Genomic DNA, 26,029 nt, shown 5'->3' with positions numbered 1-26,029 from the left:
CTTTCTCTGGATTTAGCCAACTTTCTCTGGAATCTTCTAGAAAAGCAACATGAAAGCTGTTGCAGCCATGCCATCAGTCCAGAGTTTCCCAAAGTCTTCCAATTCCAACTGATACTGATGTTCACGAGGGTCTCCTGAAACGTTGGATAATTGCCAAACCTCTGAACACCCACAGCATGCAACATCCCCGTTAAATGCACAAAGGATATCCGAGATACTTAAACAGCTTCTTAAACCCTTAGTGAAGATTATCACATACTCAAAACTGAGCAAATACCACCAAGACCTAAGAGAGCAGTGTCCGTTCTGGACATGGCTAGGTTCACTCACTAGCTCCTCTGTGCCAGTCTCATGAAAATCAATATTCAAATTTTGTCTCTAAAAATGACCATTCATCATGTTTGAAGGGCTTTCAGGGTGCTTTGCAAATAAATAGTTGAAACCACAAATATATTACATCCTCTAATGCTAAGGGTCTAAAGTCACTCTTACTCCAAAATTAATTTGCACTTTCTCTTTTTCTCTCTCCAGCCTCAGAAGAAAAACTATTAAAGTGCAGACATCAAAATCCTGAACAATAGATTTAATAATGCTAGAGAGACAAACCTCAGAAAGATACTAAAATGGCATCAGAAAGGAATCAGAATTCCAGCCACAATTCTATTTCCCCCCCCAAATTATCAAAATAACTCAACTCTCACTCAATATCATGTGTGTTTTCTTCATTAAAGGTACAGTGCACCTCATCTCACCACCCTCCCTCCCCTCAAATGCGTCGGTATTACTCTGCCAGTGAAGTCTGGTCTGAAGGGAAAGTTCAAACTTCAAATATTAAATCTGAGCTTCACAGAGTACTAATGAAGAAATCAGACAGAAAACCTTTGTAATAACAGACTCAGACAAAAATAAAGCCCTGGAATCATCTGGAATAGCCATGTTTAGTTTATGGAATCAGTTATGCTCTTAGAGCTTCAGAGCCTGGCGGCTTTTGCTTTAGGCTCCTCTGTGTGTACAGGCATGGATCACCTGGTTTTTTTAAAGCTGCTGTCAAAGACTGTCTTTAGGACCACAGCTAGAGTCATCATCAATTTCCCTCCTTCCCCTGTCTACCTCCCTGGCATCAGCAGTCTCATCACCCCCTAATTTGTTCTGCATCTGGTGCCATAGACCTCTGGCCTTGCAGGCGCCCGCTCTGAAACACGCATGTGAAATTTATGGCTGAGTGTAGTAGCTCGCAGCTGTAATCCCAGCACTTTGGGAGGTCAAGGCAGGAGAAGAGGTTGAGCTCAGGAGTTCAAGACCAGCCTGAGCAACGTACTGAGACTGCATCTCTACAAAAATTTTTTTTTAATTAGCTGGGCATGGTTGCACATACCTGTAGTCCCAGCTACTCAGGAAGCTGAAGCAGGAGGATCATTTCAGCCGAGAAGATCAAGGCTGTACTTAGCTATGACTGCACCACTACACTATAGCCTGGACAACAAAGCAAGAGCCTATAAAAAAGAAAAAAAAAGAAAAAAAAGGAAGAAAGAAAAGAAAGAAGGAAAAAAAAGAAACACAGAAAGAAAGAAGAAAGAAAGAAGGAAGGAAGGAAGGAAGGAGGGAGGGAGGGAGGAAGGAAGGAAAGGAAGGAAGGAAGGAAAGGAAGGAAGGAAGGAAGGAAGGAAGGAAGGAAGGAAGGAAGGAAGGAAGGAAGGAAGGAAGGAAAAGACATTTTTGGAAGGTATTTGATTACCATCTTGTTCTGTGTACAGTAACCCTGGCAAATTAACAAAGTGTATTCAATTATTTGAAACTCTAGCATAAAGCAGCACCATCCAACAGAAGTAGAATGCAAGCCACATACTTCATTTTAAATATTCTAGTAGCCACATTTTAAAAACTGAAAAGAAACAGGTGAAATAAATCTTTTAAATATTTTTTATTTAACCCAATATAGCCAATATATTCTCCCTTCAAAATATAATTAATATGGCATTGGTGACAGAGTGGTAAGCATAGCTGCCTTCCAATATATAATCAATGTGTCTTCCAAATCTGGAGTGTATTTTACACTTACAGTGCATCGCGATGCAAACACAAAATTTGCATCAGACATACTTAGAGTTCATCAAATTTATAGTTGAAAGAGTAGATTCACATGCCCAAGTTGTTCAAACAGACATAAAAGTTCTCTAACAATTAAATGAAGCATTTGTTTTTAATTTAAAATTTTAATGAATTAAAATTCCAAAAAAGTAAAAATGTAGTTTGGTCACCCTGTCCACATTTCAAGTGTCCAATGGTCACTTGGAGCTACAGGTTACAGCCTTAAGCAGAGGAGGTTAGGACAAGGGCCACCTTTACAGTGTACTCTAAGAGTTGGGCTCTCACGTCAGTCCAACCTACGTCAAAATTCTGGCTGGCACATTTACTAGTTGTGTGAGTTTGAGCTAGTCACTTAACCTCTGTGTTTCTGGTTTCTTTTCTGGAAAAATGGGACTAAAAACACCTACCTCTTAAAGCTGTTAAATGAAATCCTAGCTGTAAGAGGGCCCTGCTGTAGGTACCTAACAAACATTACCTCCTACTCACCCACTGAAACCTCCTTACCACCTTTTTCCAAAAACTGATTTTGTAAGTAGGTAAGGCAATTCGCATGTAACTTGAATTTAAGCTTCAGCACCCTTCCACCAAAGACTTTGAAGATTCTGCCCCATCTTGTGAGTACCACTAGCGGTAGGCTCCTGGTAGGCCCTCTAGGCCCCTCCATTCTAGCCAGTGCCACTAGCATTTTAATTATCTACTGACACATCAACTCTCCTACTGGACTGAGAATAACTTTTATGGGTTTTAGCTCTGCAGAACCAACACATACACAGGGCCTGGCACATCCCAGGAGCTATTAAAATATGGTTTTTGAATAAAGGGATGAATTACCCTATAACACTATGTGTGAAAAAAGGGGGAGGAGGAAAAACTTGTAAAATATGTAAGCCTTATCCTAGCATTATCTAGGGGAGAAAAGGTGCCTTCTAAATTAGCAGAGACAGCATTATCCAGGAAGTCTTCCCTGAACATACCGGCCCACAGGGTTCTCAAACTGTGCTGAAGATCGGTGAAGATGGGGGAACAGTCTCCAGCAACTGTGCATAGAATGCTACAAAATTGTTCTCCAGCCCTTCCATCAGTGTGGCCTCTCCATCTCTTTCACAGGCTGGTTCTCGTGCTGGAAAAGACTTTCCTACCTCCTCCCCTAGCAGGCCAACACCTGTTCATCCCTTAATATTCAGCTGATTCATTTCATCCTCTGAGAGGCCTCCCCTGGCTCTCTGCCCTTCTGTGCCCCTGCTCCCATTGTGCCACTGTGGGACCTACTACACAGTTCTCTGTTGTACCAAGGGTACTACAATTTGCTTCATAGCTGTCTTTCCCCCAGGGCTTAGTGTGAGCACCTTGAGACAGGAGTTCTGTGTCCTCAGGCCAGCTCCGTGCCTAGTGCAGGGTCTGTGGGGCTATTGTCTGCAGAACTGAACTGAATTGAATCAAATTAAAATCGTTCATCCCTTGCGTGTGACATTTTTAATGACTAAAGTTCAGAGAACCGAGTCTTCTAGTTTTCTGTAGGATTTTGTAGAATTTAATTTTTGGAGCATTTCATCTTTCCAGGAACCAGGACCCCAGCACGTGTCTCTAGAGCCCAAGAGTGGGGCAGAGATCAGGCATGAAGGTGTCTGAGGGAAAATGGGGGAAGTTCCACTTCCTGAATTCCACCTCTGAGCCCAGTGCCCAGGTGCCACTTACATCCATGTGCCACCAAATCCTCACCATGCTTCTGCCATGGGTGCTGTTATGCTCATTATATAGACAGGGAACCTGAGGTTCAAAGAGGTTAAATAACTTCACAGAGCTTTTGGTGGAGCCAGGGTTCCAAGCCAGCTCTGTTGAAATCCAAATTGAGTGTTCTTTCTACTACATGGTGTTGCTTCCGTATGCTTCCGGAATGGTAGCTTGCAAAATAGGAAAGACACAAAGAAAGGGAGGGTAGATTTTCAACTTCTGCCAACAGCCAGCCTTCTCTCCCAAAGTTAACGAGGTCATAGAGGAGCCATAGAGAAGAGGAAGAGAAGCAGCTACGAATATCTTCATTCATTCCACAGGTGTGTATTTAATACTCAGTATGGTGCAGACATCAGGTATGTAAGAGGCTGTTGGAAAGATGAAAAGTCCATGAATGTAAATTCCAGCTCTGTCCCATACAACTGTCTAACTGTGGACAACGTACTTAACCTCTTGGAGCTCCATTTCCCTATCTGTCAAAGAGGGATAATCTACCATGCAGATTAGAGCTAATGTATGTAAAGAATTCAACACAAAGCATGGCCAAGAGCAGGCAATCAACCAGTGAAAACTATTATTATTGCAAAGTCAAGACAAGAGCCTTGCCCTCTGTGAATTTAGTTTATCAGGGGAGAGAAACAAGTAAACAAATAATCTAATGAATACAAATGCGGCAACTTACCAGGAAATCAGGGAGTGTTCCCACCCCCAAGTGGGCTGTCCCCAACTCACGGGAGATGTTCTTGAGCCCCCCAGCCTGTTTGAGCATTTTCCCTCTCTCACTCTCCAACTGGAGATGTCCTAGAAGTGATGCAGAGGTCCTGTCTACATCACTGTCGGAGACTGGACACCGCTGCCCTCAAAGCCAACAGGATGACAGCTCAGCTGGGCAGGCAAGGAAGCCCCAGTCCCTGCACACAAAGGAAATGCATGAGCCCTCAGCTTGACATAGGCCTTCCCCTGATGCTGGGATGTGCAGGGCATGTGGCTGACTCCATAACATGCAGGGCAAACGATAATTAAATCAACCCGCATGGTCCAGGCATTCAGGCGTGTGAAATGGGCACTTGTGTGGAATGGGTTCCAAAATGATAACACACGGCTTCTTCTTTCTTTCTTTTTTACCCTGACAACGTTGTGACTAATGGATTTACTTTTAGGGTTGCTGGATCATTGAGTAAATTTTAGGGTCATTAGTGAGGGCGAAAGCGCCTTTCTCATTCTTGATCTGTTTTTCATCAAAATATTTTCCTCTCTACTCCTTTCCATGGCTGTCATGATCAGCGTGAGTGCCCTTGACACGGGGTTTAATGCCATGTGGTCCACAGTCTCCACAGAGCAAACAAATAAACAGTGACAACAGCAAGGCACAGATCACTAAGCGTAAAGGAACTGTAATAGACACGTCAGTCAATTTGAACTGCCCGGGCAGCTCCTACCTCCTGGCCTCCTCCCTCCCCATGGGGCTTTTCTCCAGGAATCTGTTCCCATAGCATGTGCCGAGGTGGCAGCTGGCCGAAGGATTCTGCTCCCAACCAGAGCTGGTTAAATCTGGAGCTGGTACCTGACGCAGCTCCAGCCATTCAGCTGACTGGCCAGCAACCAAGCACTGTCTCTCCCTGGAATCTGAATTAAGGAACACAGCTATGCTAATCCATAATGGGTGACGGAACTGTCATAACATGCCAATTTGGGGCTGGGCTGGTGGCCCCTTGGACTATGTGCATGGCAGAATGCAAAGAGGAGCATAAGAATTAGGGAGATACTGACAGAAACAGAAATGGAGGTGCTCAACCCCTGAGGGAGAGGTCTGTAGAGGAGCCCACAAAGTACTTTCTACTGCCTGTACCTGCTGTCATCAGGTCTCCTGGATGAGGCAGGAATGTTTTACCTGGAAGGCCCTGGAAACCTTCCTAGTATAGCCACCTCTCTTACACATGGGCAGACTGAGACCAAAGAGGAAAATGCTTGACCAGGGCTACCAGAAGTATCAAGATGGACTTTACACTGGACTGTCAACTTGGCTAGGCTATGGTGCCCTGTTGTTTGCTCAAGCATAAGCCTGAATGTTGCTGTGGAGGTATTGTGTGATGTAATTAACATTTAAATCAGAAGGCTAAGTAAAGGAAGTGACCCTCGTTCTTGTGGGTGAGCCTCATCCAATCAGTTGAAGGCCTGAAGAGCAAAAAGTGAAGTTTCCCAAAGAAGAAATTTAACCTCACACCTGCAGTGTATGATAAGCCATCTCAGCAGCCTCATGATACAAAATCAATGTGCAAAAACTGCTAGCATTCCTATATACCAACAACAGTCAAGCTGAGAGCCAAATCGTAAACAAACTCCCATTCACAATTGCCACACACACACAAACACACACACAAAATACCTAGGAATACAGCTAACAGGGGAGGTGAAAGATCTCTACTAGGAGAACTACAAACCACTGCTCAAAGAAATCAGAGATGACACAAACAAATGGAAAAACATTCCATGTTCATGGATAGGAAGAATCAATATTGTGAAAATGGCCATACTGCCCAAAGCAATTTATAGATTCAATGCTATTCCCATTAAACTACCACTGACATTCTTCATAGAACTAGAGAAAACTATTTTAAAATTCATATGGATAACTAAAAAAGAGACCAAATAGCCAAGGCAATCCTCAGCAAAAAGTACAAAGCTGGAGCCATCATACTACCCAACTTCAGACTACACTACAGGGCTACAGTAACCAAAACAACATGGGACTGGCACAAAAAGAGACAAAATAGACTAATGGAACAGAACAGAGAACACAGAAGTAAGGCCACACACCTACAACTATCTGACCTTCGACAAAGCTGACAAAAACAAGCCATAGGAAAATGATTCTATTCAATAACTGGTGCTGGGATAACTAACTAACCATACGCATAAGATTAAAACGGGACCTCTTCCTTACATGACATACAAAAATTAACTCAAGATGGATTAAAGACTTAAATGTAAAACCCAAAACTATAAAAACCCTGGAAGACAACCTAGGCAATACCATTCAAGACGTAGGCATGGGCAAAGATTTCATAATGAAGACACAAAAGCAATGGCAACAAAAGCAAAAATTGAGAAATGGGATCTAATTAAACTAAAGAACTTCTACACAGCAAAAGAAACTATCAACAGAGTAAACAGACAACCTACAGAACAGAAGAAATTTTTTGCAAGCTATGCACCTGACAACAGTCTAATATCCAGCATCTATAAAGAATTTAAACAAGTTTGCAAGAAAAAACCCCATTAAAAAGTGGGCAAAGGATATGAACAGACACTTCTCAAAAGAAGACATACATGCAGCCAACAAGCATATGAAGAAAGTTCAATATCATTTATCACTAGAGAAATGCAAATCAAAACCACAATGAGATATCATCTCACACCAGTCAGAATGGCTATGAAAAGTCAAAAAATAACAGATGCTGATGAGGTTGCACAGAAAAGGGAACACTTACACACTAAATTATTTCAACCATTGTGGAAGACAATCTGGTGATTCCTCAAAGACCTAGAGACCCAGCAATCCTATTACTGGGTATATACCAAAAGGAATATAAATTATTCCGTTATAAAGACACATGCATATGTATGTTCATTGCAACACTATTCACAATAGCAAAGACATGGTATCAACCTAAATGCCCATCAATGATAAACTTGATAAAGAAAAAGTGGTACATATAAAGCATGGAACACTATGCAGCCATTAAAAAAGCATGAGATCATGTCCTTCCCAGGGACATGGATGGAACCGGAGCCATTTTCCTTAGCAAACTAACACAGGAACAGAAAACCAAATAAAGCATGTTCTCACTTATAAGCACATCAAAACAGTCTTTCTGTAATGCGTACTGAGCATTGAATGGGTCAAGATGCTTTCCCAAGAGGCTGAACTAGTCAAAGAGGGAGTCTGTTGCCTAGCATAACCTGGAAATGCAAAGATGCTTCCTGTTGCAGCACAGCCACATCCTGGGCCTAAGGATGCCTCCAGGCTCTCTCCTTGTGTATGGATGGATTGATAGGCATCCAACTCTCCTCCTCTTCGTCCTGCATGTTGACTTTGTTCTCAAGCAAGTTTTGCCTGTGTGGGTCCAAGGTTGCCACCAGCAACTCCAGGCCCCATCCCCACTGTTCCAGTCTTTCTAGTAAAAGTCTCAGAATTGAGTTGCACTCAGCATGCATAGGGTCACATGTCCAGCCCTAAACCAGGTTCTGTGATTCTGATTGGCCTGACCAGGGTCGTGTGCCCCCGACTGGAGCAGGTGGAAGAGGAATGAGCATTCCAAAAGGACATGAGGGTGGTGTATAAGAAAGAAAAGGCTGCTGGCAGGCAGATGAGACAGATGGCCGTGACAAGCCCCTTCCATGCACTCAACTTTCCAGGCCCACATCAGCCAGTCTTCAGAGCAGCCCAGATAAGAAACTAAAGCTTGGGGGTGCATTCCCACAGCAAGCACAAGGTGAGCAGGATTCAAATCCAAGTCTCAGTTTCCAAAATGGATCAAAGTTCCTCAAGGGTGCTGGTGCCTCTGAGCTGTTCCATGGGCTTTAGCAGAGTTTGGCTCTCCCAGCACATCTTCTCCCAGAGAATGAGCAGGTTTCTTTAATCTGGCATGTCTCTGCCCAGCCATGGGCTCCAGTCTTCTCTGAAATTCTCCTGTCCAAATTCCCTGGCCACCTTCTGCTCCAGTTCCTGTGTGTGGCGATGCTTCACAGCTGGTTCATCACGTGTTTGCAGTGCTGACCACTGTCTCATGCATGCTTTGCGTGTCAAGCAGCCACACTGCTGCCATCTGACCACTACCTGCACGGCGTGAGGTGGGGCAACACCAGCCTGCCTCTTTCTAGACTTCCAAGCACGCTTCTGAAGAGTGGCCAAAAACTGGCCAGCATTTTTAATATTTTGGGAATGAGTCGGCCAACATTTGAAAAAGCTGCATCTTAGCAGATATGCTAAATTTTCTAAAGCCTGACATCGGTTAGGAGTTAAAGTCAGGTCTAGGTCCCAGTATTAATAATTCAATCTCTTTATCATCTGAATTTTGTTGTAAAGCAGTGCTGACCAATAGAAAAATAATGTGAATTATATATGTGATATTCAGTTTCCTAGGCACCACTTTTAAAAAGTAAAAAGGAGCTGGAAGAAATAATTTTAATAACATATTTTATTCAACTCAAATATGATCATTTCAAATATGATCTCAGATGTGATCATTTCAACATGTAGTCAATTTTCTAAATTATTTACCAGATACTTGACATTCTTTTTTTCAAAGTCTTTAAAATCCAGCATATAGTGTACACTTACAGCATATCCCAGCTAAGACCCTCCACATCTCAGGGGTTCAGGAAACACACGAGGTAAGCTGAACAGCTCAGGTCTCAAGGATTAGGTACAGAGGTTGGGGCTAGCAAGTGGCAGCTACTTACGACCCCAAAGTCACAAATTCCTATTCTGTGACTACAAAGAAATCACTAAGGCACTGTCTCTCTCCTTCCCTTCATAACCATGGGGCCATGTGATAATCTCTGGCTCCCTTCCTCTTCTTCACTGCAGCCCACTTCATCTTAGGGTAGATCCCTGGCGCCCGTAAAGCGAGGCAGAGAACAAAGCCAGAGGTGTGAGTACACGTATGTGTGCCCAGTGTGCACATGTCACCTCAAGCCCATTCCAGGCGCTGTTTCCAGCCAGGTCACCTGTAGTGGGCAACTTCCCAGGTTGCCACATAGGACCACATCACCTGTTCATCAAAAGCTTCTTCCATAACTAAGAGAGAGTAAAACAACTTTTTAAAGCAGTTATCACATATCTGAAATTATCTTGCCATTCCATACTTTCTCATCATCTTAAATCCTCCTCACACCCCAAAGAGGTGCATCTCATGCCCCCTTTCAGTCGGTGGAAACAGACACTCAACGAATGTCAGTAGGCTGCCGAGGGCCACATAGGTTGGTCATCACAAAGCCAGATTCACACCCAAAACTGCCTGCCTCTCAAAGTATACGTTCCCCTCCCCACACTCCCCCCAAATCAAACCTTAACAACTGTCTTCATCAGCTCAGGCTGCCATACAAAATACCACAATCTGGGTGGCTTAAACAGCAAGAATTTATTTCCTCACAGTTCTGGAGGCTGGAGCCTGAGATCAGTGTGCCAGCGTGGTCAAGTTCTGCAGGGCCCTCTTCCACGCTGCAGACAGCCACCTCGTCACCGTGCCCTCACACAGCCAGGAGAGCAAGCAAATTCTCTCTCTCCCTCTCTCTCTCTCTGCCTCTTAAGAACACCAATCCTGATGAGTCAGGGCCCCACCGTCATGACTCACTTAACGTTAATAGAGTCGCATTTGGGGTTAGGGCTTCAACATATACATTGGGGGGAACACAAACATTCAGTTTATAACAACACGTAGTACCACTACTTCTGCCAAAATGTCAAACTCTGCCCTTACCCCAGATCCCACACCTCTCAACCCAGTACCCCCACCCCCGCAGCTCCCACAGCGGAGGCGCACAGGGGCCACCCAACTGAGGAAGGGACTGTTGATGAGCTGTTGATGTCCAGCTACACTCTTGACCTGTGACCACTGGCTCCCCTTGCCTCTAGGTCCGGAGGGCTCCCTGACTCCAGGCTGCCCCCTGACTTCTGGCCCCTGGCTGCAGTCTGACTGTTGGCCTTTGTGTCCCACTCCCATGCCTGGCTCTGAACTTTTCTTCCCCATTGGGTCTCAGCTCCCCAGCCCTGCTGCCCATGCCATCTGCCCAGCCGCCCAGTTACCTGTGGTCTCCCTGAGATGACTGGTGGCCCTTCCCACTGTGTCTCCCACAGAGCAGCCACTCCCTCGCCCTGCCATACGTGGGCCACAGGTATCCCTGTGAAGTGGCAGCTACACAGCCTCTCCAAGAGGCTGGAGGCCAGGCAGGTTCCCAGGATGGAGGTGGGTGGGTGAGTCTGCACCAGATGTATAAATAGAGCATCCCAGGAGATCTCCCTCCAGCACTTCATCAGAGGCCATTTATGGAAAACCCACACTGAGCCGAGTGCAATCACTGAAGGTTCCCAGCTCTCGCCTCAGGACTACTGCACAGCTGTCACCCACAGGAAAGGGAACAGGTGTGCTGAGGAGCCTGCTTAAAAGAACTGCTTCTCAGACCTTGCCTGAGACAAGCCCACGCATATACAGGGAACCAGCATCCCAGGGTCACAAGCTAGAAAAGAAACAGAAAGAAAAAGTGAAGTGAAAGTAATGAAGAGAAGAGAAGTGGAAGACGACGGAATCAAGAGTGAGAAAATAAATACTCAGCAAGGGCCAGGCGTGGTGACTAGTGTCTGTAATCCCAGCACTGGGAGGCCAAGGCGGGTGGATCACCTGAAGTCAGGAGTTCCAGACCAGCCTGGCCAACATAGTGAAACCCCATCTCTACCAAAAATATAAAAGTTAGCTGGGCATGCCAGCCCATGCCTGTAATCCCAGCTACTCGGGAGGCTGAGGCAGGAGAATTGCTTGAACCGGGAGCCTGAGGTTGCAGTGAGCCAAGATCGCACCACTGCACTCCAGCCGATGACAGATTGAGGCTCCATCTCAAAACAAACAGAAAAACTACAACAAAAAACTTCAGCAAGGAGTGGTGAGCCCAGCACCGACTCACTGTGTGAGAACCTCTGGTCTCCACAGAGAAGAGAATCAAACTTCTGCATGTCAAGGCCTTTACTTAGGAATCAACCCATTCCCTATATGAAGCATCAGATTTAGGAATCAACCTACAGTTGGTCAATCAGGCAGATGCCAGTGCTTGAGAGAATTCGGTAGCAGTCGACATTTGCTTACCTCTATGCAGGCAGTCACTGCACCAAGTGCATTGTGGGTACTATTTCTTTTGATCCTCACGAAAACCCAGGATACAAGAGTTATGCTGATTTTACATGGGAGAAAATACCTTTTCACCTATTCTTTGCCATAAGGAAATGTCTTGCCACGATCACCCAGTTATTAAGTGACGGTCAGAACAAAACCTCCATTCTGCCGGACTGCAAAGGCCAGCTGTTGACCATTATGTTTCTTTTTAAGCTAGGATTCAGGGAATGTTATTCCACAGGAAATGCTTAAGGGTGGGGAGAGAGGATTTAAATGCGTAAAAAATAGTGGCTGTGAGCAAACACAGGTGGGTTTGGTGTGTGGCGGGTTGAAATTCTGAACCCTTCTCCCAAGCAATCAAGTCTAGAATCCAAATTGCTGACCCCTTCTTTGACTGTGAAAATGTTTACTCTCCCTAGAAACAGAAGGAATTCATCCTGGAACGCCACTTCAAAAGCATTGTTTCCTTCCACTCAAGAAGGTGTTAAGAATACTTACTAGGGAGAGTATCTCTCTGAGATAACCCAGCTAACTGTGGAAATTAAGGTATCTTCCAACTTTTACCATTCCATAGCCATCATTGAGAAACAGAGAAAGGTTTGTTGGCAAAAATCTGTGGGTCAAGGATTTCTTGATACACTTTTACTACCTCCTTGGCTGGGGCTGCAGCACTGCACACCACGCGTGTCACCTGGAAGGATCTACAAATCCTCTGAGAAATAAATTCAGGGTGGCCACACACATCTTGTGAACTTGACTTCATGCCAGCAGAAAAAGAGAACTAATAGACCATGCAGCTAGGTGTGGAGCCAGCGAGAACTAGTGATGGAATCCTGGTCCCCAGAGGGTCATAAATCCCCAAGGCCGCTCAGACACAGATGTTCAAATGCACACCTAGACTTGCACTGTCTGACATGATCGCTGCTCACCACGTGTCCCTTGAGTGCTCACAGGTAGCTGGTTGGCATCAAGATGTATTCTAAGTGTAAAATACACCCCAGATTTCTAAGGTGAAGTATGCAAAATGAAATACCTCATCAATAATTTTCTAGTCATTACCTGATGGGTTAAATAAAATATATTATTAGAATTAACTTTACCTGCTTCTTTTTATTTTCTTAATGTAGCTACTAAAAAAAAAATTTGAAACAGACTGTCACCCAGGCTGGAGGGCAGTGATGCAATCTCAGCTCACTGCAACCTCCACCTCCCAGGCTCAGGGGATCCTCCCACCTCAGCCTCCTGAGTAGCTGTTACTACAGGCGTGTGCCACCATGCCCAGCTGATTTTTGTATTTTTTGTAGAGACGGGGTCTCACCGTCTTGTCCAGGCTGGTCACGATCTCCTGGGCTCAAGCAATCAGCCTGCCTTGGCCTGCCAAAGTGCTAGGACTACAGGCAAGGCCACCGCACCTGGCCAGAAAATTTAAAATTATATATGCAGTTCACATTCTGTCTCTACTGGTCAGCCCTGCTGTAAACAGTCAGGCCACCGAAGGAATCCTGGGTCTTATTAGGATCTTAGCAAATCCGTTTGTGCTTCCCATCTCTTTTCCAAATACCCCTGATTGGTAGAGCAGGCAAAGCCCCCAGTCCTGCCCCATCCCCCTTTCTAACCTTCCTCTTTCCTAACACAGATGGTGCAGAGATTGGGGACTTCCCTGACACGCACTTTCACCAGGCTGACAGCCTAGCAAAGGGCTGGCAACATATTTGAGGCAGAAGCTCAGGGGTCAGACTCCTGTTCGAAGCCTGGATTTCTAATTAGTAACATGTGTGAATTTGGAAGTTATGTCTGTGTTTCCAAAATTCTTCTATGGTGGGGAAGTGCATATCGAAGCCACAGTGAGATATCACCTCACCCCTGTTAGAAGAGAAAAGGGAATTCTTACACATTGTTGATGGGAATGTAACTTAGTACAGCCATTATGGAGAACACTATGGAGGTGCCTCAAATATTGAAAATAGGGCTGGGTGAGGTGGCTCACACCTGTAATCCCAGCGCTTTGAGAGGCCGAGGTGGGTGGATCACCTGAGGTCAGGAGCTCGAGACTAGCCTGGTAAATATGGTGAAATGCCATCTCTACTAAAAATGCAAAACTTAGAAGGGCATAGTGGCAGGCGCCTGTAATCCCAGCTACTCAGGAGGCTGAGGCACAAGAATTGCTTGAACCTGGGAGGCAGAAGGGAAGCTGCAGTGAGCCAGCCTAGGTCGCGCCATTGCACTCCAGCCTGGGTGACAAGAGTGAGACTTCATCTCAAAAAAAAAAATTGAAACTAGAACTACCAGATGATAGAGATATCAGCACTCCCATGTTTATTGTAGCACTATTCACAGTAGCCAAGATTTAGAAGCAACCTAAGTGCCCATCTATGGAAGAATGTGGGACAGATATACAATGGGATATTATTCAACCACTTCTAAAAAGAATGAAATCTTGTCATTCGAGACAACATGGCTGAATCTAGAGGACGTGATATTAAACGAAATAAGCCAGGCACAGAAGGACAATTACCCCACGATCTCACTCATATGTGGAATCTGTGAAAGTTGATCTTATAGAAATAGAAAGTAGAATAGTTGTTCCAAGAGGCTGGGGAGGGGAGGCTGGAGGGAAGGGAGAGGTTGGTCAACCAGTACAAAGTTAAACAGGAGAAAGGAGTTCTGGTGTTCTACCACACAGTAAGGTGACTGTAGTTCACAATAATATATTGTGCCTATCAAAATAGCTAGAAGAGAGCATTTTTAATGTTCTCACCACAAAGAAATGACAAGCCTTTTGAGGTGATGGATATGCTAAATACCCTGATTTGATCCTTGTATGACATAGACATGCATCAAAACATTACACTGTACCCTATAAATACGTACAAATTATTATGTGTCCATTTAAAACAAAGTAAAAGAGCTTGGCTTTTAGCAAGGCTGCCCTTAACAGGTTCATTTGCAGGGCACAGGACAAAAGTACAGCTGGGAGCCCTCATGCCATATTCAGGCTTCAACATATGAATCGGGGGGGGGGGCACACAATTTGATCCATCAGGCCGTGTGTCCAAATATCTAAAAGATATAAATCAAGCTCACAAACTGCTTGATCAAATACATTCTATCCTCCTCTGTTGACAAAAACACCTTTCTCTGCAACAAACTTTTCAAAATGTGTAACCTTATGGCTTTCATGTTACTAACACTAGCAAGATGCCAAAGACAGCTGAGTGCAGTGATTGTGCCTTCCTGGGTATTCCACTGATTAGTAGGTAATGTTTGGATGACTGATGATAAAAAATACTTGATTTAATATATTACTACATGTTTCTTCCATGAAAGTTTTTATCCCTTACTTCATTTTGTTAAACACATAAATTATCTTAAAAGTTTAACCATAATTTGTGTTCTATTGTCAGTAATGATATTAGAGATTAAAAAATAAAATGGGGCCGGGCATGGTGTCTCACACCTGTAATCCCAGCACTTTGGGAGGCCGAGGCAGGCAGATCACAAGGTCAGGAGATCGAGACCACCCTGGCCAACATGGTGAAATCCCGTCTCTACTAAAAATACAAAAATTAGCTGGGCGTGGTGGTGTGTGCCTGTAATCCCAGCTACTCGGGAGGTTGAGGCAGGAGAATCGCTTGAACCCAGGAGGCGGAGGTTGCAGTGAGCCAATGTCACACCATTGCACTCCAGCCTGGGCAACAAGAGTGAAACCCCATCTCAACAACAACAACAAAAAAGGAATTGTATACAAAATTTAAATGTTCCTTCAAAGGTGTCAATGAAAAATTAAAATAATTTTTCTTAAATTTTACAAAAAGTTTTTTTTCAAAAATAATCTAAGTTATGTATCAAAATTAAAGGCCATGTAAAGTTATAATTACTACCAACTTTTAAAATCAAATGTATTTTGTAAAAGCTCTTTTTAAGTTTTTGAAAGCTTAGATCTTTTAAATTGGTTATCTAAACATAAAACTACTCATGATTCTGGCATTCACTGTCCATCTAAATGTCAACGTGATGAGTAGGTACCATGTTTTATGGTGTTGTGTCTAGACTTATAGACATACAATTTTGCAAAATGTTCCCCAGCCATCAGTGCAATGTTTGTGACTATGGACCTAACTGGTGAGTAATTCCAACTGGAACGTGAAATGAAATAGGAAAATGAATGTTAGCACTAGTGGATAATAGCACTCTGTTTTGCAAGACTCTACAGTCTTCACGTGTTCTGAGAGAGAGAATCTGGCAATTTAATTAGTCTTTCTTCAAGGAAAATTTTGACAACTTAATTAGCTTATCTTTTCCTCTACCTAAATGCTTCTGCAACTTGAACCCTCTCTGTCTCCAAGGCAGTGTTCATCTCTGAAGTGTGCGGTGGCACAGCTACAAACCTTGGCAATCTTCCAACACAGTTGTCTTTTATTCTGAGGAAATAGGAAGAGATGTGAAGAAATGTTTCCCTGGAGCTGGAACAGTATTAGTCACACAGTGGATGTTTAAGGATACAAGTCACACTGCGCCCCTGCTAAGTTCCAAGAGGCAGAGGTGTTCATGTGTTCCCAAATCCGTGTTGTGTTTCTGATTTGCAAGGAATTTACAAGGCCCTCTTGGATGTGGTAAGCATGGAGCATGGGGTAAGGTTACTCTTGCCAGCATCTTAGGGCAGCATCAGGATACAAAGTCAATCAGAACTGAGTTCACTCACTGAATTCCACCATTCCTTTAGTGTGTAGACTTGCAGGAAACAGTAGCTAAGTTACTAAGTTCTCCAGGTTTCTTAGTTTTCTAATCTGTGCAATGAGGACGATGAAACCTTACCTCATTTAAGATTGTCTTGAGAATGAAATGAGATAATATTTGTAGAACTTCAATATATTTTTGAGACATAATTGGTGCTCTATTACTATTGAATAAGTCAGTTACAACAAATGAAGTTAGTAAGCTCTCTAGGTACCTGTTTTCTCATTTACAAAATGGGAGAAGTGATATCTATGTGTGATATTGTGATATAATAATAAAAAATTTTATCTCTGTCCCCCGATCCTGGCACACAGCTCCTAAAACCCTTGAAATTTCCGTAGTAATAAGAGTGCTTTTTGTATGCTAATAAGGTGAATGACATGTGGGGGCCCCTAGAAAGCTTCAGGATGGGGACTGATCACCAAAAAGACCAAACCATAAGTGGCGGGTTAAGGCATTCACCCCACTCTCCAGCCTCTTGGGAGGAGACAGGGGCTAGAGATTGATCACCAGTGGCCAATGATGTCTTCAATCATGCCTGCACAATGAAGCCTCCATAAAAATGGGAAAGGACGGGGTCAGAGAGCTTTCTGGTTGCTGAACTCACAGAGGTTCCTGGAAGGTGCTGTGCCTGGAGAGGGAATGGAAGCTCTGCACCCCTTCCCTCTTACCTTGCCCTACACATCTCCTCCATTCAGCTGTTCATCTGTATCCTTCGTAGTACATTTTATGATAAATGAGTAAATGTAAGTAACTGTTTCCCTGAGTTCTGTGAGCCACTCTAGCAAATTACTCAAACCCAAGGAGGGGGTGTTGGGAACCCTCCATTTACAGTCATTGGGTCAGAAGCATAGATTACATCTCGGGGCTTGTGATTGGCATTTGAAGTGGGGTCAGTCTTGTGGGAATGAGCCCATAACCTGTGGGATATGACGCTGTCTCCAGGTAGATGGTGTCGGAATTAAATTAGAGAATTGGTTAATGGTAGGGAGAAATTCCCACACACATTTTGGTGACCAGAGCTGAGTGCTGTTGTGTGAGGGTGGGAAAAAATACAGTTTGGTTTTACCTTCGGAGTATGTCATTAAGATTATATTGAGAATTAAATAACATAATTGGCACATAAGAAGGGGTCAATATTAACTGGTAGCAGTGTTTATTGTGACGTGGTGATGATGAGGATGAGGATGATGAGAATGACGATGACAACTCCAAGCACAATGCCAAGCACATCCCATTTCATCATGAAGCTCTTCAAACGGGCATTAGTCAAAACCAAAAGTAAATCTCCACACTCAATTCAGACCACAGTATTGATAAAACAACGATTACTGTTTTTCTCATAATTATTAGTCTGTCATATAGCTAACATTCACTAATAAAGGACAATAAACACAGAGCAGCAAACGTCTACATTCTTTTCCATGGGAGCATATATAATCCCATTGAGAAGATGATTCTAATATACAAGAAATAATTTTGTTAATAAGACAGAATATAGCACTATTAAGTCAAATGCTAACTTGTATTGTGCTGGCTTCCTGGAATAAGAATTCCAAAGGAAAAGTGATTGGTGGGGCTGGAGCAGTCAGTGGGTTTGTAACTGAATGACAGAAGAAAACAGATTTTTTTTTGAAGAAGAAGAAGAAGAGGGAGGAGGAGGGGGAGGAAGAGGAGGAGGAGGAGAGGAAGGAGAAGAGGAAGGACAGGAAGAAGGAGGAGGAGTAGGAGGAGGAGGAGGAGTGGAAGAGGAGGAGGAGAAAGGCCAGGCAAGGTGGCTCACATCTGTAATCCCAACACTTTGGGAGGCCGAGGCAGGCAGATCACCCGAGGTCAGGAGTTGGAAACCAGCCTGGCCCACATGACAAAACCCTGTCTCTACTAAAAATACAAAAATTAGCTGCGCCTGGTGGCACATGCCTGTAATCCCAGCTACTTGGGAGGCTGAGGCACAAGAATCACTTGAACCCAGGAGGCAGAGGCAGCGGTGAGCCAAGATCATGCCACTGCACTCCAGCCTGGGTGACAGAGACTCCAGCTCAAAAAAACAAAAAAGAAAAAAGAGGAAGAAGGGAAAGAGACAGAAAGGGAAAAAGGAGGGAAGGAAAAGAAACAAGGAGGGAAGGAAAGGAAAAGAGGGAAGAAGGTACCAGAGTTGTATGAATAAAGACAGTTAGAGATGTTGGAGTACACGGGTCTATCTGAGTAACAGAGAGAAAATAAACTCATATATTAGCATCAACATTTCCCTTCTCATTGATTCTAGCTACTTGTTTTCCCAGAATTTAAGGCTGAGGCCCTGTCCTTTCACTGTTAAATGATGCTGCTATGAGGAAACAGATGGTCCTCGTGTTGCAGAAATAATCACTGCCGCAATCTTGGATCCATATGGGAACTTCGGTTAACACAAACTTTGACATACTCTCTTGCTGTTCTTTCTTTTCTGATTATTACCAAGTTTGTTCACTGTCACTCCTGGTGTTAGAAATACTATCGGTTAGCATTCTAGTCATTATTCACCATTAATTCCTCCAGCACTCCATCACCACATCCATTATTAACCATCTGGTCCATCCTTCCACTTTTGTATGTTATTTACATATGGCAGTTACCCAAGTTAACGTGGCCATTTAGACCGCCAGGTTTGCACTCATTTCCAAAACACAGTTACAGGGATAATATTTTGCCAATATTAAATCGAGGCATTTTAACCTCAGCTCCTCTTTATCCACATGCAAACTCCTATTTCCTGGAATGTGGCGTATTGCTCCAGGGCAGAAGACAGCTAGACCATGACCTCTTTAAGAAGAAAATAGGCTAGAAAGTCAGACATTGCAAAAAATAGAAAGGATTTGCTAAGTGTCTTTAGAATCTATGGGATGCATCAAGGACCAGTGCTGGGAGACCAGAGTCTAAGTCCTTTTCTACAAGGGAGAGATGCAACTGAAAAAGGAAGGGAAATCCCACCCCTCCCAGCCAGGGAATTACAGAAAGAGGAAGCGGAGACGTGCTGATAAGGACTGCGATGTGAGGGATTGTGTCAGATGAAGGGCAGGGACCCCCAAGGCCAGAGGGCCACTCCTACTCACCTTGAGGGACTCTTGGAAGCTGCCACCTCAAATGCCCATCCAAGAGTCTCTCTTCTTCCTTCACCCCAGGATACAGATGCCACCTTGGAGAAGAGAGGGGAGGGGAAGAGAGTGGAGAAAAAAGCACTGCACTTGGGCCGGACACAGTGGCTCACACCTGTAATCCCAGCACTTTGGAAGGCCAAGATGGGTGGATAACCTAAGGTCAAGAGTTCCAGACCAGCCTGACCAGTATGGTGAAACCCCATCTCTACTAAAGAAACAAAAGTTAGCTGGGCATGGGGGCATGCTCCTGTAGTCCCACCTACTCGGTAGGCTGAGACAGGAGAATTGCTTGAACCCAGGAGCCGGAGGTTGCAGTGAGCCAAGATCGCACTACTGCACTCCAGCCTGGGTGACAGAGCAAAAGACTCCTTCTTAAAAAAAAAAAAAAGACTGTGCTTTTTTTTCCCTAAAAGATTTGAATGTATTAGCTAACAATTTTTAATCAAGTCAAACTGCTTTAAACTTATAAGTCAGAGAAAAACTAGATTATTGACAACATAAAAAAACTATACACATCTGGCTAAGGAAATTTGCAATCTGCAACATACAGTAGTTTTTTGTCAATTCAGATTTTCTTCATTAATTTTGAGTCCACATGAACTCAGGCATGCAAAATCAATGACTCTATCTAGGGACAAAACAACTTACTGGTTCATCTTACAGAGTAAATGAAATTATAGAAAGAATATTTACCTACTTAAGAGAATAAAACTATTAAACATCCTAGAAGCATAATTTGCCTACAAAGAATGTAATTTCAGCTAAAGAAGCAGGACATGATGTTCAGGATGGTGTTTGATATGCTAATTATGTAGTCTTCTAATATGAATTTATTATTAATGTCAGCTAACATTTACTGAGCCTTTAATATGGGCTAGTCAATGTACTAAGCAGTGACAATAGCTCCAACCCTATGAGGGTTGCTGTTATTATGCCCTTTCATAATGAAAAATCAAAGCTGGAGGAAGTGTCTGTTATATTTATTGAGTTCACTATACAAAATGTTTATACTCTATGGAGATGCTACTGGCTGGCCAGTCAAGTTCATGTAATAACAAAGGACGTATAATGGAATTCAACTGTACAAGGGTCCTTTATGTGGGGAATAAAATGACCACGGGAACAATTCGTGGATAAATGATCGGGATGAGTTTCAGACCACTTCTCCCATCACTGGAATGCAACTACCTCTGCTATAGAGATAAACAGGCTCTGACTCACCCACAGGAACACTAGTCTGGTTTTGCCAAAACCCTATCATAGGCCACGGTTACAGACAATATTGCTTAGGTTTCTTGACTAGTTTTTAAGCTCAGAATGTAGGAAAAGCTCCTCTTTCAGTAAGAAAATCCATCTTTGTTCATTCTGAAGCCTTGGTGGAAACCTTCAAAGGCGCCATAGGGCCCTGCCCCCGCACCGCATCGCTCCCTGCCTTTAGAAAGCAATCTGCAGGGCCTGGAGCGGGAGGGAGCTTTCGCCTGGTATCACACGCTCCTGAGAGTGGACAGGAATTGAGTTTTGATCAGACAAACCCGGCTGGAGTCCGTGATTTGCTACACACTACTTGTGTGATCTCTGAGCTTTAGCTGCCTTAGCCGTTAAAACGCAAGTAATAATATCTAACTCATTGGGTTGTTGTGCTGATTATATGAACAAAGGTACGTAAAGCCCTTCGCATGGAATCTGGCACCTGGTGAACATTTCAGTGAATAGTCGCTTACCACTATTTTACTGTTAATAATAAGCACTCCTCAAGTAAAAACACTTGCTGCACCAAATACTTTCCTAAGTACAAGTCATGTAGAAATAATCCTGATTTAGTCAACTTCTTGACTTCTATTCTAAGAGACTCAAGAGTAAGCAGATCCTTTTAAAAGCCCTTCACCGACGGGTGGTGGATCAATTCGTTCAGGTCTGTTCTAGAGATGGGCCAGTAGGAAATGGATCCTAGTAACTTAAGGAGAAATAAATATTGCATCCTCACCTTAGGTAAAGAGACAAGATCACACATTTTAAGGAAAATTTGAAAGCAGAAAGCATCCCTTCCAAACCAGTTTAATCTCTGTTCCAGAGCTAAGCTAGTTGGAGGGTTTGGCTAACAAGAGGTTGTACTAACTCCACTGTTGGCTTTATAACGTTTTGTTTAAATTTTCTTCAAACTCGTTCTTTGAAATATTATAGTAATTTTAAAACATTACAACAAAATACAATAATTTTTTTTCAAAAAATAACATTTATAATCCCAGGGGTCCAATTGCTTAATTTTTTGTTTTTTTTTTTTTGTTTGTTTGCTTGTTTGTTTTCTGGTTTTTGTATTGTTTTGTTTTGTTTGAGATGAAGTCTCACTCTTGCTCAGGCTGGAGTGCAGTGGCACGATCTCGGCTCACTGCCACCTCCACCTCCCAGGTTCAAGCAATTCTCCTGCCTCAGCCTCCTGAGTAGCTGGGACTACAGGCATGCACCACCACACCCGGCTGTTTTTGTATGTTTAGTAGACATGGGGTTTTGCCATATTGGCCAGGCTAGTCTTAAACTCCTGACCTCAGGTGATCCGCCAGCCTCAGCCTCCCAAAGTGCTGGGTTTACAGGTGTGAGCCACCATGCCGGGCTAATTGCTGATGTTTTGGTGTATGACCTAATCCTAATTCTGTCTTCACATTCCTCTGCTTCCCTTTATACTCATACTTTTTGGGAAAAAATGCAGTACTCACTCTCTCAAATTTCTGAGAGGTTGCTCTTCCTCAAGCCGCTCCTCCAGTCAGGTTTTTACCACTACCTTCCCCCAAAGGGCTCTTGTCAAGCTCACCCGTGGCCTCCATGTTGCTCAGTCTGAGGGCCGAATCTCAGCCTTCTTCCTAACTACCCTCTTGATGGCATTTGCCTCAGTTTCCCTCTCCTGCCTCCTGGAAGCACTTTCTTTACCCCACTTCCAGGATCAGCCTCTCCGGTTTCCTCCTACCTCACTGGTCTTCTCTCCACTTCCTCTGTGGTTTCTGCTCTTCTCCCAGCCTCTGGAAATTGGAGGGGCGAACCCAGGTCTCAGGCTTTGGTCCTCTTTTCTTCTCTCAGGCTCCTCATCCAGACTCATGGCTTGAAATAGGTCTCTATGCTCTCTCCCCAGGTTATGTCTCCAGCCCTGACCTCTCGCCTGAACTCCAGACTTGCCTCTGTAACTCTCTACAAAACACTTCTACTTGACTCAGTGGTGCACTTCTCACATTTAACGTCCCGATCTTTCCCAACTCAATCCTTCCAAGTGCTCAGTCCGAAACCTTGGAATCATCCTGGCTTCTTCTTTATCTTTCACCCATTCAATCTGTCCAGAAAAATAATCATCATCATTTCTCGATTCAAAATATATCCAGATAAATCCTACTCGAATCTCCCCTTAACCACTATTACCCCTGGCCAAGCCACTACCATTCCTCTCTGTACAATTGCAGGTCACCTCCCCAAGTGTCCTCTACAGATTATGGCTGTCCAGTGGAAATAGAATGCTGCTACATATGTAATTTAAAATTTTCTAGCTTCAAGTTGATTCTGGAGAGCTATAAAAAATTAAAAATTAAAACATTAAAGAAAATTCTAGCAGCCACATTAAAAAGGGGGAAAAATCTAAATTAATTAATTTTAGCAATATTCTTTATTTAATCCAATATACCCAAAATATTACCATTTCAACATGTATTCAGTATAAAAATCAGTAAAATGTTCTACATGTTTTCACACTAAGTGTTTCTAATACAAAGCCAGCGTGTATTTCACACTGATGGCACATCTCAGCTCAGACTTTGCTACAACCCAAGTGCTCAATAGCCCCAAGTGGCAAGTGGCCACCACAGTAGACAGTGCAGCTGCAGAATATTCTAAACCACAGCTTTCAGAATGATCATTTTAGAAGATAAGTAACTATGTCATTCCTCTACTTAAAACCCTGCAGTGGCTCCCCATATCCCTCAGAGTAAAAGCCGAATCCTCTGCAATAGCCAATAGGAACCCCTGTGAGTTTGACCTCACTCCTCCCTTCACCCCACTGCAGTCCCGCCAGGGCTCCTTGCTAGTTCTTGTCTGTGCCAGGGACTCTGAACCCCAGCGGCTCTGCACTGCTGTTCCTTCTGCCTGCAACACCGTTGACAGCCCATAACTCACTCCATCACGCCTTACTCTTGACTCACACATAGCCTTCTCAGTGAGGCCCATCCAGACCTCCCTTTCTAACACTGAAAATCCCCCACCCATCCAAACACACACCCTTAATATGTTTTTTCTTCCTTAGACTTACCTACTTTTTTTCATATATGTTTAACCTTCGAACACACCATGAGTTCAGCTTTCTCCCCGCACTGGAAAGTAAGCTCCATGATGCAGTCAGGTCTTTTGCCTTCTGTGTTCACTGATGTATTCCCAGGGCCTAGAACAGAACCTGGGCTACACACAATAAACACTCAATAAATATTTGGTGAGTTGAGTTATATTTTTATTCACTTAATACAGCATGAAGGGCCAGGCATGGTGTCTCACACCTGTAATCCCAGCACTTTGGGAGGCCGAGGCGGGCAGATCACCAGATGTCAGGAGTTCGAGACTAGCCTGGCCAACATGGTGAAACCCCGTCTCTACTAAAAATACAAAAATTAGCTGGACGTGGTGGCGTGCGCCTGTAGTCCCAGCTACTCAGGAGGCTGAGGCAGGATAATTGCTTTAACCCAGGAGGTGGAGGTGGCCGTGGGCCGAAATCCTGCCACTGCACTCCAGCCTGGTCAACAGAATGAGACTCCGTCTCAAAAACAAACAAACAAAAAAAAATTACAGCATGAAGATTGTTCCCTTGCCATTAAATATTCATCTCTATCATTTAGACAGTGGTGTGGGGTATCATTCATGGAGGCACTGCCTTTCTACTGAACCAACCTAATTGTGAGCGCTAAGGTATTTCCAGTTATTGCCATCAGCGAGCCGTCATTGGGATAGAAGTACATGTGTGTTGGTAAACCTGATTCTATCTGAATCAAAGCAAATGTAAATGTGTAGGTCTCTGATACATATTAATATATTGCTTTTCAGTCTTAGATTTCCCTTTATAAGCCAAACTTAATGAACCCTCTAGTTGAACAGAATTTCACGTACCTGTGGGATTTTCTCCTTTGAATAAACTCCGAGAAGTGAAATAACTAGATCAAGGGGTGTGCATTTACATGCTGGCTCTGGTCCACGCGGACTGTACTTGTCTTTGTTGTTGGTTGCACGTAGGTAGGTCAGTCGTCTGCGCAGCTTCATCACCTACATAACTTTACATATATATATATATATATATATACACACACACATAATCGTTCTCCATCCCACCCAAGTTCACCAAACTAGAATCTCTGTAGGTCAGGCCCAGTCATCTGTATTTTTGGAGCTGGCTGGTTAATTTTAAGGTTTGTCTGGTATTTCAAACCACTAACTGAGAAACTGAGTGGCTATGTCTTTGAGAGGGAGCACCACCACCAAATAATATTTTCATTTCCATTAAAAATATAATGGGTGGCCAGGCACGGAGGCTCACACCTGTAATCCCAACACTTTGAGAGGCCGAGGCGGGCGAATCACCTGAAGTCAGGAGTTCAACACCAGCCTAGCCAATGTGGTGAAACCCCATCTCTACAAAAATACAAAAAATTAGCCGGGCATGATGGCGGGTGCCTGTAATCCCAGCTACTCGGGAGATTGAGGCAGGAGAATTGTTTGAACCCGGGAGGCAGAGGCTGCAGTGAGCCAAGATCGTGCCATTGCATTCCAGTCTCAGTGAAAGAGGAGACTCCATCTAAAAAATAAATAAATAAAAAATAAACATACACACACACACACACACACATACGCTGGGAGTGGTGGCTCATGCCTGTAATCCCAGCACTTTGGGAGGCCACAGACAGAGGATCACTTTACCCCAGGAGCTGGAACCCAACCTGGGCAAGATGGTGAGACATCATCTCTACTAAAACTTTTTTAGAAACTAGCCTGGCATGGTGGAACATACCTGTAGTTCCAGCTACTTGGGAGGCTGAGACGGGAGGATTCCTTGAGCCCGGGTGTTCAAGGCTGCTGTGACCTATGATCGCACCTCTGCACTGCAGCCTAGGAGACCAAGTGAGACCCTGTCTCTAAAAAATAAATAAATATCAATAAATAAATAATTAAAATATAACAAAAAGAAAATCAATCAATCTAAGGAAGACAGCGCATACTAAAGGTATGTGAGTGGGTGGTGATTATTCAGTATTTTTTGTTTTTGTGGGTTTGTTGTTTTGTTTTGCTTTTAGTTTTTGTTTTGTTTTGTTTTGTTTTGAGACAGGGTCTCTTTCTTTCACCCAGGTTAGAGTGTGCAGCCTCAATTTCCTGGCCTCAAGCAATCCTCCCACCTTAGCCTCCCAAATAGCTGGGACCACAGGCACATGCCACCATGCC

The 26,029-nt window shown here is 43.7% G+C and overlaps 1 long non-coding RNA gene across 5 annotated transcripts in view; it reads right to left on the bottom strand.

Moving 5' to 3' along the window:
- Positions 1-25,665, bottom strand: part of LOC111521662 — a 287,063-nt gene extending 261,398 nt beyond the window's left edge. For 2 of the 5 annotated variants that reach the window (XR_002725022.3, XR_002725026.3), the window contains exons 1-5: positions 25,602-25,665; positions 24,707-24,867; positions 23,862-24,007; positions 22,539-22,895; positions 19,535-19,617 (exon numbers count right to left, since the gene is read on the bottom strand). This is a non-coding gene — a long non-coding RNA (uncharacterized LOC111521662). The other 3 variants (XR_002725023.3, XR_002725024.3, XR_002725025.3) reach the window with 3 other exon arrangements.
- Between the last annotated feature and the right edge of the window lie 364 nt (positions 25,666-26,029).

This window comes from Piliocolobus tephrosceles, chromosome 11 (genome assembly GCF_002776525.5).
Source record: "Piliocolobus tephrosceles isolate RC106 chromosome 11, ASM277652v3, whole genome shotgun sequence".
Taxonomy (NCBI): domain Eukaryota; kingdom Metazoa; phylum Chordata; class Mammalia; order Primates; family Cercopithecidae; genus Piliocolobus; species Piliocolobus tephrosceles.
This window is presented reverse-complemented; position numbering and strand designations above follow the sequence as displayed.